A 13649-nucleotide genomic window follows, 5' to 3' on the forward strand; every position below is an offset into this window, starting at 1 on the left:
CTTGAGCCCAGGAGTTGGAGGTTGCTGTGAGCTGTGATGCCACAGCACTCTACCCAGAAGGACAGCTTGAGGCTCTGTCTCAAAAAAAAAAAAAAGAATTCCAGCTGCTACTGATACTGGTGCACACCATATTTTGAGAATCACTGTCCTAGATAATTCCATATTCTTCCTTTAATTACAAATGGAAGAGGAAATGCTGCTTCAAAAAAGAATGAGTACCAGGGAATTTCTCTCCCAGTGATGAAAACACTCAAATATCAGCAAAGAGGTCAGCCATCTCAGATTTCAGCTGTGTGGCCTCATCACCTGCCTAGCTGGACCACTTCACCTCTAAATGGACAGATAAGTAAGAAACAGTCTGTGAGCTCCTCCAGGGAGGGCCTCCACCCTGAGCCCCTTGCCTGCCTAGTATGTATGGTGCCAGTAGCTTAGCATACATTACACGCTCAAGAGATGCATGTGAAATGGATTCACACTGCACCTTAGAGCTCCCCTTTTAAATCTGCATGAGCGCTACTTAAATATAGCCACTTGAGCTTTTTGACTCATTCTAAAACTGTTTCTTAGTTCATCCCATATCTTAGCATTAGTTTTTCCCTATTTTCCAATATCAAGGGATTTTACTGTGAGGCTATGTTTAGCAGACAACCTGTTTCCTTCTGCTTAACATTTTTTTTTTTTTTTGAGACAGAGTTTCACTATGTTGCCCTGGGTAGAGTGCTGTGGCATCATAGCTCACAGCAACTTCAAACTCTTGGACTTAAGCGATTCTCTTGCTTTAGCTCCCAAGTAGCTGGGACTACAGGTGCCCACCACAACGCCCAGCTATATTTTGTTGTTGTTGCAGTTGTCATTGTTGTTTAGCTGGCCCGGGCCGGGTTTGAACCCTCCAGCCTTCATGTATGTGGCTGGCACTGTAACGACTATGCTATGGGCACCCAGCCCCTTCTGCTTAACATAATTAACATTTGAACCAGTAAACAGAAGTAAGAAAAATTAGAGTATAGACATTTCAAACATGTTAATATTGCTAAAGTGGGTGAAATGCAAATCTACTTAAAGATACTATAGATTAGATTAATTTTAGAAAGCAATAAACTTATCTCAGAGGAAACTATAGTTGAACAGGGATATGAACTTAGGCGGAGCAGGAACATTAGTCATTGAAGTTAACGTGAAGAATGGTAGTTAACTAAGCACTAAAAATGAGATCATGAAAGTGTGGATGCAAAAATAGGTAAAATTCAGTCTAGGAAAGAATCTGGGTAGGTCTTTGAGAAAAAGGCACTCAGGAATATATTTAGAAAGTGTAAGAAAAGGTTTCCTTAAAAGGAATAGAAAAGATTAAAATTCAGTTCTTTAAGTGGTAGGGGAGAGACTCATACCAGGTGACCCCAGCCAAGTTACAGTACCATTGTTTTATTGTTTCTGTAAAGTAGGGATGAAAATACTGACACAAAGGGTCATAGTCAAGATCAAATGAGATATCTGAGATGCAGTTTGTTGTTTTTTGCCTGAATCTAACCCAGGGCACGGCACAGAGCAGGTGTTCAATAAATATTATTGGATAATTAAGAAACATTGCAGGTGGGGCACAGTGGCTCATGTCTGTAATCTCAGTACTTTGGGAGGCTGGGGCAGAGGATGTCTTGAGGTCAGTAGTTCATACCAGCCTGGGCAACATAGTGAGACTCTGGCTTTATAAAAAAATTTTTTTAATTAGCTAGGCATGGTTCTGCCCACCTGTAATCTCAGCTATTTTGGAGACTGAGGTAGGAGGCTTGTGGTGAGCTATGATTGTGGGCCTGTACTCTATCCTGGGCAACAGAGTAAGATCTCATCTCAAAAAAAAAAAAAAAAAAAGCTCAGGAGATTGAGGCCAGTCCAAGGCCCCCCATCTCTACTAAAAATAGAAAAACTAGCCAGGTATGGGGGCAGGTTCCCATAGTCTCAGCTACTCAGGAGGCTAAGACAAGAGGATCGCTTGACCCCATGACTTTGAGGTTGCTGTAAGCTATGATGCCAAGGCACTCAACTCGAGGTGACTGAGTGAGACTCTGTCTCAAAAAAAAAAAAAAAAAAAAAAACCAAGCAAGGAAACCAGAGGGAAACAGAAACAAATGTAATATAATTACAGCATACTATGTGGCTTGGCTCAAAACAATGTTTATGTAGTCATAACAATATAAATGCTGAATATTAGTTTAACTAAAAATGATAGCATTATTATTTTGTGATGATAGGAGATGGTATGTTTTAAGGCAGTATTAGCAAAAGAATTATGTCCTCGACTGGCATAGAATGAAGTCAATAGAAAATGTACAGGGTGATGGAGTGAGACTTCGTCTTAAAAAAAAATGAAATTGAAAAAAATTAAGGAACAGGGCCAGGCAGTGTGGCTTACACTGGGAGGCCCAGGCTGATGGATTGCCTGAACTCAGCCTGAGCAAAAGCAAGATCTCAGGCTTGGCGCCTGTGGCTCAAGCGGCCGAGGTGCCAGCCACATACACCTAAGGTGGCGGGTTCGAATCCAGCCCGGGCCCGCCAAACAACAATGATGGCTGCAACCAAAAAATAGCCGGGCGTTGTGGCGGGCGCCTGTGGTCCCAGCTACTTGGGAGGCTGAGGCAGGAGACTCGCTTGAGCCCAGGAGTTAAAGATTGCTGTGAGCAGTGAAGCCATGGCACTCTACCCAGGGGGACAGCTTGAGGCTCTGTCTCAAAAAAAAAGAGCAAGACCCCATGTCTAAAAACAGCTGCTTGTTGTGGTGGGCATCTGTAGTTCCAGCAACTTGGAAGGCTGAGGCAAGAGAATCACTCGAGCCCAAGAGTATGACATCACAGCACTCTACCAAGGGCGACAAAGTGAGACTCTGTCTCAAAAAAAAATTAAATAATAGCAATATAATTATTTTAATAAACTTACGAGAGTAAGAAAACAGAAGAAGCTGCTTTAAAAGTTTGCAGTGGGCTCAGCGCCTGTAGCTCAGCGGCTAGGGCGCCAGCCATATACACCAGAGGCACATACACCAGAGCTGGCAGGTTCGAGCCCAGTCTGGGCCTGCCAAACAACAATGAAAAAAAAAAAAAAAAAAAAGGCGGTGTTGTGGCCTGGAACCTGTGGTCTCAGCTACTTGGGAGGCTGAGGCAGAAGAACTGCTTAGGCCCAAGAGTTAGAGGTTGCTGTGAGCTATGATGTCACTGCACTCTACCAAGGGCAACATACTGAGACTCTGTCTCAAGAAAAAAAAAATTGCAGTGGTTGGCCAGGTGCAGTGGCTCACGCCTATAATCCAAGCACACTGGGAGGCTGAGGCCGGTGGACTGCTTGAGCTCACAAGTTTGACACCAACCTGAGCAAACCGAGACCCCCCACACACACCCATCTCAACCAAAAATAGAAAAAGTGAGGCAAGAAAATCTCTTGAGCCCAAGAGTTTGAGGTTACTGTGAGCTATGATGCCATAGCACTCTACTCAGGGCAACACTTGAGACTTTGTCTCAAAAAACAAAAGTTCATAGTTTGTTGCCTCTGGGGAGTTGCATTTAGCAGGGGATAGCATAGAGAAATGTTATTTTTTTTAGTGTTACATGAATTTTTAAATTATGCACTTGTTTAATGTTCTTTAATTTTTTTTTTTTCTTTTTTGAGACAGAGCCTCAAGCTGTCGCCCTGGGTAGAGTGCCATGGCATCACAGCTCACAGCAACCTCCAACTTCTGGGCTTAAGCAATTCTCCTGCTTCTGCCTCCCAAGTAGCTGGGACCACAGGCGCCCATCACAACGCCCAGTTATTTTTTGGTTGCACCTGTTATTGTTGTTTGGCGGGCCCAGGCTGGATTCGAACCCACAAGCTCAGGTGTATGTGACTGGCGCCTTAGTCACTTGAGCCACAGGCGCCGAGCTGTTAATATAATATTTTAATTTTAAAAAATCTTCATTGAGTCCAGACATGGTGGCTCATGCCTGTAATCCTAGCATTCTGGGAGGCCAAGGTGGGTACATCATGAATGGAGACCAGCTTGAGCCAGAGCAAGACCTCATCTCTAAAAATAGCCAGGCATTGTGGCAGGTGCCTATAGTCCCAGCTACCTGGGAGGCTGAGGCAAGAGAATTGCTTGAGCCCAAGAGTCTGAGGTTGCTGTGAGCTATGATGCCACAATACTCTACTGGGGGTGACAAAGTGAGACTCTATCTCAAAAAAAAAGAAAAAAAGCTACACTGGATATTTAGAAGAACTTAAGAAAATCAGATATATCTAATTTGTAAACATTTACTGGGGTTTATTTCAATTTAACTTACGTTATAGTCTGTTTTATAATTAAAGCTTTAATTAGAGGATAAATAAAAGTGTGTTACATGTTCAGTTGTGTGCCCCAAAAAAGATATGTTGAAGTCCTAACTCCTAATACCTCAAAATGTGACCTTAATTAGAAATAGGATCTGTACAGAGGTAATCAATTTGCAATAAGGTAATTAGAATGTACCTTAGTCCAATGTGATGGTCCCCTTACTAAAAGAGGAAATTTGGACACAGACACACACACAGAATGTCATATGAAAATGAAGAAAGAGGCTCAGCACTGCCGGTAGCACAGTGGTTGCAGTGCCAGCCACGTGCACCAAGGCTGGCAGGTTGCAGTGCCAGCCACATGCGCCCAGGCCAGCTGAACAACAACAACAACTGCTACAACAACAACAAAAATAGCCAGGCATTTGGCAGGCGCCTGTAGTCCCAACTAGTTAGGGGGCTGAGGCAAGAGAATTGCTTAAGCCCAGGAGTTTGAGGTTGCTGTGAGCTGTGACATCATAGCACCCTACTGAGAGTGACATAGTGAGACTCTGTCTCAAAAAAAAAAAAGAAGAAAATGGAGCGAAAGATGGGGTGATGTTTCTATAAGCCAAGGAAGGCCAGAGATGCTGGCAAATCCCCAGAAGTCAGGAACAGATTTTGCTCACATTCTCATAAGGAACCATCTTAGCAGACACCTTGATTTCAGACTTCCAGCCTCCATAATTATAAGACAATACATTTCTGTTCTGTCAGTCACCTACTTCAGGATACTTTGTTATGGCAGCCTTAGGAAACTAATACAGTGTGCCTTTATTGTCACACCAAAGGTTCCAATTTATAAACAGGATAACATATTTTATAAACTGAGTTTAAAGAAAATGGACTAGTATTTAAAATCCAAAGTAATGGCTCACACCTGTAATCCTAGCAGTCTGGGAGGCCAAGGCAGGGGGAATCCCTTGCGCTCAGGAGTTCAAGACCAGCCTGAGCAAGAGGGAGACCTTGACTAAAAATAGCTGGGTATTATGGCAATTGCTTGTAGTCCCAGCTACTCTGGAGGCTGAGGCAAAAGGATTGCTGGAGCCCAGGACTTTGAGGTTGCTGTGAGCTATGACATCACGATATTCTACCCAGGTTGATAAAATGACACTCCATCTCAAAAAAAAAAAAAATACGCCGAGAGAGACTCCCCCTCCCCCATCCCATCTCTACTAATAATAGAAAAACTGGCTTGGCGCCTGTGGCTCAAGTGGCTAAGGCGCCAGCCACATACATCTAAGGTGGCAGGTTCGAATCCAGCCCGGGCCTGCCAAACAACAATGATGGCTGCAACCAAAAAATAGCCGGGCGTTGTGGCAGGCGCCTGTGGTCCCAGCTACTTGGGAGGCTAAGGCAGGAGACTCACCTGAGCCCAGGAGTTGGAGGTTGCTGTGAGCTGTGATGCCACAGCACTTTACGCAGGGGGACAGCTTGAGGCTCTGTCTCAAAAAAAAAAAAAATAATAATAATAGAAAAACTGAAGCAAGAGGATCTGCTTTTTTTGCTGTTGTTGTTTTTGTTTGTTTTTTGAGACAGAGTCTCACTTTGTCGCCCTTGGTAGAATGTCCTGGTGTAATAGCTCACAGCAATCTCAAACTCTTGGGCTCAAGAGATTCTCTTGCCTCAGCCTCCTGAGTAGCTGGAACTACAGGTGCCTGCCACAGTGCCCAGCTATTTTTAGAGATGAGGTGTCACTCTGGTTCAGGCTGGTCTCGAACCCATGAGCTCAGGCAATCCACCCACCTTGGCCTCTCAGAGTGCTAGAATTACAGGCTTGAGCCTCCGCACCTGGCCTGAGAGGATCTCTTGAGCCCCCGCACCTGGCCTGAGAGGATCTCTTGAGCCCAAGAGTTGGAGGCTGATGTGAGCTATGATCATGCCACTGCAGTCTCCCCAGGGTGACAGCTTGAGAGTCTGTCTCAAAAAAATAATTAAATAGGGCGGCACCCCATAGCTCAGTGGGTAGGGCGGCAGTCACATACATCGAGGCTGGTGGGTTGGTTGGAACCCACTGGGACCAGCTAAAACAACAATGACAACTGCAACAACAACAAAACAATAGCAGGGTGTTGTGGCAGGCCCCTGTAGTCCCAGCTACTTGGGAGGCTGAGGCAAGAGAATTACTTAAACCCAAGACTTAGAGGTTGCTGTGAGCTGTGACGCCAGAGCACTCTACCCAGGGCAACAGCTCAAGACTCTATCTTAAAAATAATAATAATAATTATTATTATTATTAAATAAATAAGTAAAATCCAAGGTAAGTACCTCACATAAAGCCCTTACACACAATAACTTTATTCTGATAATGTATAAATTAGTGTTTTCCTAACTTGAAGAAGGACAATTAGGATTTATTTGCTGTACAATTGGGTAAGAAGTGGAGAGAGAAGTCAAGAGAAAACTGCTCTGCCAGCCCCAGAGCCCACACGGGTACCCTCTTTGGTGGCACTGCAGCTTTGGCTCTTCGATGCCTTATAGGCCTCACCTTGCACCTTTTGCCTCCACCTTTACTCCCACAGCTGCCTCCCGCTGCCCCAGCCTCCCTCAGCCAGGCTGGAGTGCAGTAGCACCATGATAGCTCACTGCAACCTACAACTCATGGGCTCAAGTGATCCTCCTGCCTTAGCCTCCCAAGTAGCTGGAACCACAATTGCACCCCACTATACCCAGCTAATTTGTTTTTATTCTTTGTAGAGATGGACCCTCCCTATGTTGCCCAGGTTGGTCAGAAGTCCTGGCCTTAAGTGATCCTCCTGCTGACTTCCCAAAGTGCTGAGATTACAGGTGTGGGACACCTCACCAGGCTCTGAAATTCAACCTTTTTTACTTTTTCTTTTTTGATACCGAGTCTCACTGGGTCACCCTAGGTAGAGTACCATGGAGAGCCTCAAACTCTTGGGCTCAAGTGATCCTCTTGCCTCACTTTTTCATTTTTAGTGTAGACAGGGGTTTCACTCTTGCTTAGGCTGGTCTCAAATTCCTGAGCTCAAGCAATCCACCCACCTCCACCTCCCAGAATGCTAGGATCACAGCAGTGAGCCACCATGCCTGGCCAGGCCCTGAAGTTCTATTTGCTAAATGCTTCAGGACTAGAAATGACTTGATCTGTTCAAGAACAGAGAAATGACTGCTTTAAAAGGTAAGATGATTTTTGAATTAACTCACTCATCCAGTTGAACTATGTATTGAACACATAGTAGGCCAGACAGTGTGCTCTGGATATTCAGCTGTATGAAGGATGCCTGCATAATGAGAAGGCTTTACCCTCTTTGGCCTACGCTCAATTTATCTTTGTTCTTTGAACAGTTAAGAGTCCCAGACTTCAAGAAACTTGACCAACCTCCAGCACCATTTATGTATATTCAGCACAATACCTAAGATTCTCTGTTCACTCTAATATCTGTTAGCTCAGTGAACATAGGAATTAGGTGTTTTTTTATTCACAGCTGATTCCACTGCCAGGTTTAATGAGTGCTGTGTCTTAGTTAAGTGTTCATTTTCCTATACCTTGTCCTCTAGCCCTGCTCCTGGTAGGGGGAGCTGCCTAACATTATTTCAATAAAATCTGTTAAGATCAGCTAGATATGGTGTTTGCTGGTTGCCACTGGGAACTTCTATGATGCTGAAGCAGTTTATAGGAGTAGGCACAGAAGAGAAGCAGAGTGTATGAAAAAGTGGTTCTCTCTTCCTGGAGCCAAGAAGGCCACAGGAGCACACCATGGTCAGGCCCTCTCAGAGACCAACAGGCCCCAGGAAAATATAGGATGGGGAGTGGCCATAGTTAGGTTTTGTCCTCCTAGCATCCGCCCTCCTTTTTGGGATACAGACCCTATCCCTTTGGGATGGATACTGTACTACTGTACACTCAGCAGCTATTTTAACCCTCTGCTTTCTACCATGTGATTTATTCATGTGCTCAGTTAACAAGTCAAAGCAAAATGAAAACATTTTCCCAGATGCTAAAAGAGAGAGAGAGAGAAAGGAGAAGAAAGCTGTGACTTACCCACTCAATGAAACATGAAAGCGGTGTTTCCATTCAGGGAAACATACCCTCTGACATGTTCTGTTCACGTGACAAAGTGCTTGCAAAAGAGAAAATAATGCAATGACACTTGCAGTTACTTAGGGATAGGCTTATGATGGGATACTAAGTACAAAAAGCAAATTAAAAATTATGTCTAAGGGTTTAGATTCCAATATATAAATTTTTAAATACATCTGTACAAGTAAAAAAAAAAAAAAAAGGAAGGAAGCCAAGACCCCAACTGCCGTTGTTTGTTGAACAGTAGGGAATTCAGTGACTCTATTTCCTTTTGGTTTTCCGTATTTTCTAAGCTTTATTTAACCATGCTAAAAACTCTGGATACACGAAGTCTCCTCGCTGCATGCATTCTCAGAGATAATAAAAATAGCATTGAGTTGGAATGTGAAATCTTTTTGCTGCACAGTTCGTCCTCATTTGTGCAATTTGCATTTTCCCTGTTGAAAGCCTTGGATTAGCTGCAGGAAACAGTTCCGTTTCTCCTTTAGTACACCATGGGTCTCAGTTTCTTCATCTGGCCAACGCGGATGACGATGAGGAAGACAAGAGCCAAATGGGAGGCAGCCAGCGTTGCAGACCTAGCCAGTAAACGCTTCTCCGTACGTGGGAGTACTGTAGACTTTGTAGGCGTTTCGGTGACGTTCTGACAGTGGGTGGCCGGTTAGCTCAGTTGGTTAGAGCGTGGTGCTAATAACGCCAAGGTCGCGGGTTCGATCCCCGTACGGGCCAGTCCTGTAGCTTTTTCAAAATTTACAAAATTATTTTGACCTTTTTTTAAATTTAAACATTACTTTCAAGGAATGCACACAGGAGGGAGGGGCGAAATCCTGCTATACTCGGCCAGGAAGTTGTCGCAGGAGTCCCTTGGGGAGAAAGTACAGAGCCTCCGGCGCACACGGGCGTGGCCACTAGACCTCCGGCGCCTACGAGCGGTCAGGCGTAGGGTCTGTTTCAGAAGGGTCGTTGGTTAGGACTTTAAAAATCTATCATTTTAAAAGAAACTCAAAGACAACCAAACGATGCAAATAAGACAACCCCCGCCCCCGACATTTCCTGAGACTTAGGCTTGCCTGGAGGCACTGCCTAAAGAAGACAGATATCATAAACGTCACTGCCTAGTGTTCCGAGGTTCTCGCGGGTACCCCAGTGTTCCTGCTGTTCTTAGAGTTGCAAGTCCAGGTCTGGAATTAATTCATTCCACAAACTTTTATGGAGAGCTTAGTATATGGCCGGCAGTGTCCTAGGCAGGAAGCAAAGGAGTAGATGGGAGAAATGAGAGACACAAATCCCAATCCACAAGAAGCCATGACTAGCCAGTGAATGACTACCATGCTTTTAGTGATGGGTTTTGGTTGTGGAAGTATCTGAAATATTCTCTTGCCTTTTTAATTTTTTTTCTTTTCAGAGGAATCTTAGCCTTCACATTTCTTTGTCTTGGTACTGCATTTTGCGGCCAGAGGGCACATGGTTCATGGGATGGTGTGTTGTGGTGTGTTCAGTTTAACAAAAAAACTATTTTCTAGGGTCAATGCCATTTTATATTGGGATCCAGCAGGACCTCCAGGTGTTTTTGACAAATCTGCAAAGGAAAACTCTACTATATTATTTGTTCTTTCCTCAAGTATGTGTTAAGCTCTGACCTAAATAGCAGTTCCAAGTCCACAGATCACAGGCTTAAGCTTTTGATGAGTGCTCAGGGTATAGTAAAAGCTATTAGCTGAACACCAGCTAATGGGACTGTTGTTAGAAGGAGAACCTGGGACTGCTGACACCTAAAACAGACATCTGCACACATATACCTTGTACCTTACACCTGCACAAACACACCTTGCAATATATGTGTACCAGGCACCTTGTTAGATGTAGGAACACAGCACGGAGAGTTGGAGATTGCTGCCCTGAACACAAACTTATCTGAACTAGAAGAGGTTCAGAATAAGCCCACTGCAGCATGAACATTATTTTTAGTAGAAGGCATTTGAATTCCTGAAACCTCTTATCTGCAAAAAACAGAGTCTCCCAAAATAACTCAAAAGAACTCTATTGTCATAAATCCCCTCCTGCGGAGCAATTAGGAAAGATTGACTCTTATCACTGAAGAGAAGTGAGCACCACACCTAGAAAGACATTGTCACAAAATCATCAAATCTTCCTTCTTTGTGTCTCTCCTGAAGTCTTTTTTCCCCAAAAGTATCTTTCTGCCCCTCCCCTTTCCTTATTAATATGGTATATAAATCCCAAATTCTTTCCACCTCCTGGAGTCATATTTTCCCATAAGTCTCTTATTCATATTATTACAAATGCATGGCTTAATTTTGTCTTTTTTCTTTTCAATCTGTCTTTTGTCAGTTTAATTCAAATTCCTTCAAACATGTAACCTAAGAGGGGAGAGGAGAAGTTTTTCCTTCCTAACAAGTTAAAAAAGATAAAATGGGGTACCATGTTCCATACGGGCAGTTCTTGGCTTAGGAGTTGGAGGGGACCTCTCCTCATCAAACTTATCCAAGTTTCAAGAAGGGGACCTTTCTTGTAGCAGGAAACCGACACAGACAAAAGACTCCAGGCACCAGTTGATTAGAGGAAGCGGGTTTATTCTGGGGTGGGGGGGTGAGGAGGTAAATGGGAACACCAGTGTGTCTCCAAAACTGAGCCCCACCCCACACCCCACCCTGACAATCTTTTACCTCTCTTTTATCCACTTTTTAGGGTAAGAGTGCACATGTGGGTCATAAAACAGAGAGAGACATGACATCATCCTCAAGGTCCCGGGCTCAAGGGGGAAGGTCAGAATCACCCTCGACCTTGAGACTGGTCAGACCACCTGCCCTCAAAGGTGACAGAAGTCCAGGGAAGTTACTAGGTACAATCTAGGCCCCTGTTTGTCAAGGGAGAAACATACAGACAACAGAAATGCCTGCGGCTTGGCTGCGGCCTACACAGGGCAGCTATGACAGATTCTTTTAGTTCTGCTTTTATTTTCTTGCCTCATTCTGACATCTGAGGACCGGAGGATGAGAAGAACTTTCTTTGAAAAGTTAAAAAACAGGCCAGGCATGATGGCTCACACCTGTAATTCCAGCAATCTTGTTAACTGAGATGGGAGGAATCTCTTGAGCTTAGGAGTTTGAGACCAGCTTGAGAAAGAGCAAGGAACCTCTCCCCACCAAAAATACAAAAAATTAGGCAGCGGTGCTCTGTAGTTCAGTGGGTAGGATGCCAACCAGATACACCAAGGCTCGCGGGTTCCAGCTCAGTCCAGGGCCAGCTAAAACAACAATAACTGCAACAAAAAAAAAGCTGGGCATTGTGATGGATGCCTGTAGTCCCAGCTACTTGGGGGGCTGAGGCAAGAGAATCTCTTGGGCCCAGGAGTTTGAGGTTGCTGTGAGCTGTGACACCACAGCACTCTACCAAGGGCAACAGCTTGAGATTCTGTCTCAAAAAAAAAAAAAATACAAAAAATTAGCCAGACATTGTGCTAGGCACCTGCAGTCTCAGGAGTTTGAGGTAGCTGTCAGGAGCTCAGGAGTTTGAGACCAGCTTGAGCACAAGCAAGACCCCATCTCTACTAAAAATAGAAAAACTGAAGAGGATCGCTTGATCCCAAGTTGGCGGTTGCTGTGAGCTACAACGCCATGGCACTCTACCCAGGGAGACAGCTTGAGACTCTATCTCAAAAAAACAACAAACAAACAAAAAAAGAAAAAAAGAAAACTTAAACAAAAAGATTACAGAATTGAATCAAATATCACAAATCTGATCTCCCAATCTCCCTACTGGCCAACCCTTAGTGAGTTCCACTAATGAATTAAAACACAACAAGAAGCATGACCAGTATTGATGCTGATAATGATGATCTTTTGGGAGAAAAATGATTTTTAAAAATGACCAGAAGTTTTTCCAGAACCTTCTCTGCCACCAACCTGCTCCACGGTCTCCCCCTTGTTGAAATGATGGCACTCATTATAGTGTGCTGCAAATGCCAGTTTTCTCCTTCTTGCCACCTATACTGTATATCCCACAGGGAAGGGATGGTGACTTACTAAGTGCTTACTAAGTCAGCTTACTGAGGTGTTTGCTGACAGAAGCCCTATTGCCTTCCTTGAGGAGAGAAGCTGAGAAGTGTCCACACCTGCAGCTACAGGACATGGTGGGAAGACACACAGAGCCACCATAGTAAAGAAAAGAGATTAGGCTGAAGAAGAAGCCGTGGAGCTGGATGCACAGGACTAAAATGTGAAAAGAGAGAGTTCATTCATTCATTCATACACATATATTCATCCACTCCCGATCATTCATTCTCTGAGCATGCACTGTGGGCCAGGGCCTGTTCTGGGCACTGAATGAGCAATATATCATCATTGCCCTCAAAGTGCACCCAGTCTGGTTGGGTGGGTATACACCGGGTGGGTGGACATAGGAAAAATTGAGGGGCTGGAACCGCTCTTGTTAAAAATGCAAACTTTACGTTTTTTTTGAGACAGAGTCTCACTTTGTCGCCCTCGGTAGAGTGCCGTGGAGTCACAGCTCACAGCATCCTCAAACTCTTGGGCTTAAGAGATTCTTTTACCTCAGTCTCCCAAGTAGCTGGGACTACAGGCGCCTGCCACAACGCCCAGCTATTTTTAGAGACAGGGTCTTGCTCTGGCTGGGGCTGGTCTCTAACTCGTGAGCTCAAGCGAGCCACTGCGTCCGGCCCTAAAGGGTGTCTTAGAGTTTTCCCACTCAAGCATTGGGTGGGCAAGCTGGGAATAAATGCAAACTTTGAGTCGGCTCTTGGATCTATAAATCAGAATGTCTGAGGGTGGGGCCCAGAAATCTGCATAGCTAGACAGGTGCCTCAGGTGATTCTGATGAATGACGCCTTTGAGAATATTTGAATAGTGTGGAATTAGGCCGGGGGGCTCTGGAATCCCAAAGACCTCAGCCTGGGAGATCCGGGATAGCTCCAGGAGGAGGTGACAGCTGGGAATTAAATACATCCACCACAGATATCAAGGAACTAAAGTCGGTCTGCTGGGTTGATTACTGGTCCTTGGGGAAATCGCTGCTGTTTGGCGAAAGACAAAGCTAGCTCAGATCCACAACCGACCCACCCAGCCAGATACGGTCGCTTCCGAGGTGTCTTGGCCCGCGTGGCACTCGTAGCCCGCCCCTTTCCCAGGTGACGCACTTTGGAGTCGCCAGCGCTCGGTGACCCAGGTTCGAGTCCCCGTTCGAGTCCCCGTCTCCGCCGCCATGGCAGACGCGGAGCCGGAGGCTGAGGGCGGCAGCG

At 44.9% G+C, this 13649-nt stretch overlaps 1 non-coding gene across 1 annotated transcript; it reads left to right on the forward strand.

Moving 5' to 3' along the window:
* Positions 1 to 9029: 9029 nt before the first annotated feature.
* Positions 9030 to 9103, forward strand: TRNAI-AAU. Its single transcript has one exon. It is a non-coding gene; the product is annotated as a tRNA-Ile (tRNA).
* Positions 9104 to 13649: the final 4546 nt, after the last annotated feature.

This window comes from Otolemur garnettii, unplaced genomic scaffold (genome assembly GCF_000181295.1).
Source record: "Otolemur garnettii isolate 467f Iridium unplaced genomic scaffold, OtoGar3 scaffold00149, whole genome shotgun sequence".
Taxonomy (NCBI): Eukaryota; Metazoa; Chordata; class Mammalia; order Primates; family Galagidae; genus Otolemur; species Otolemur garnettii.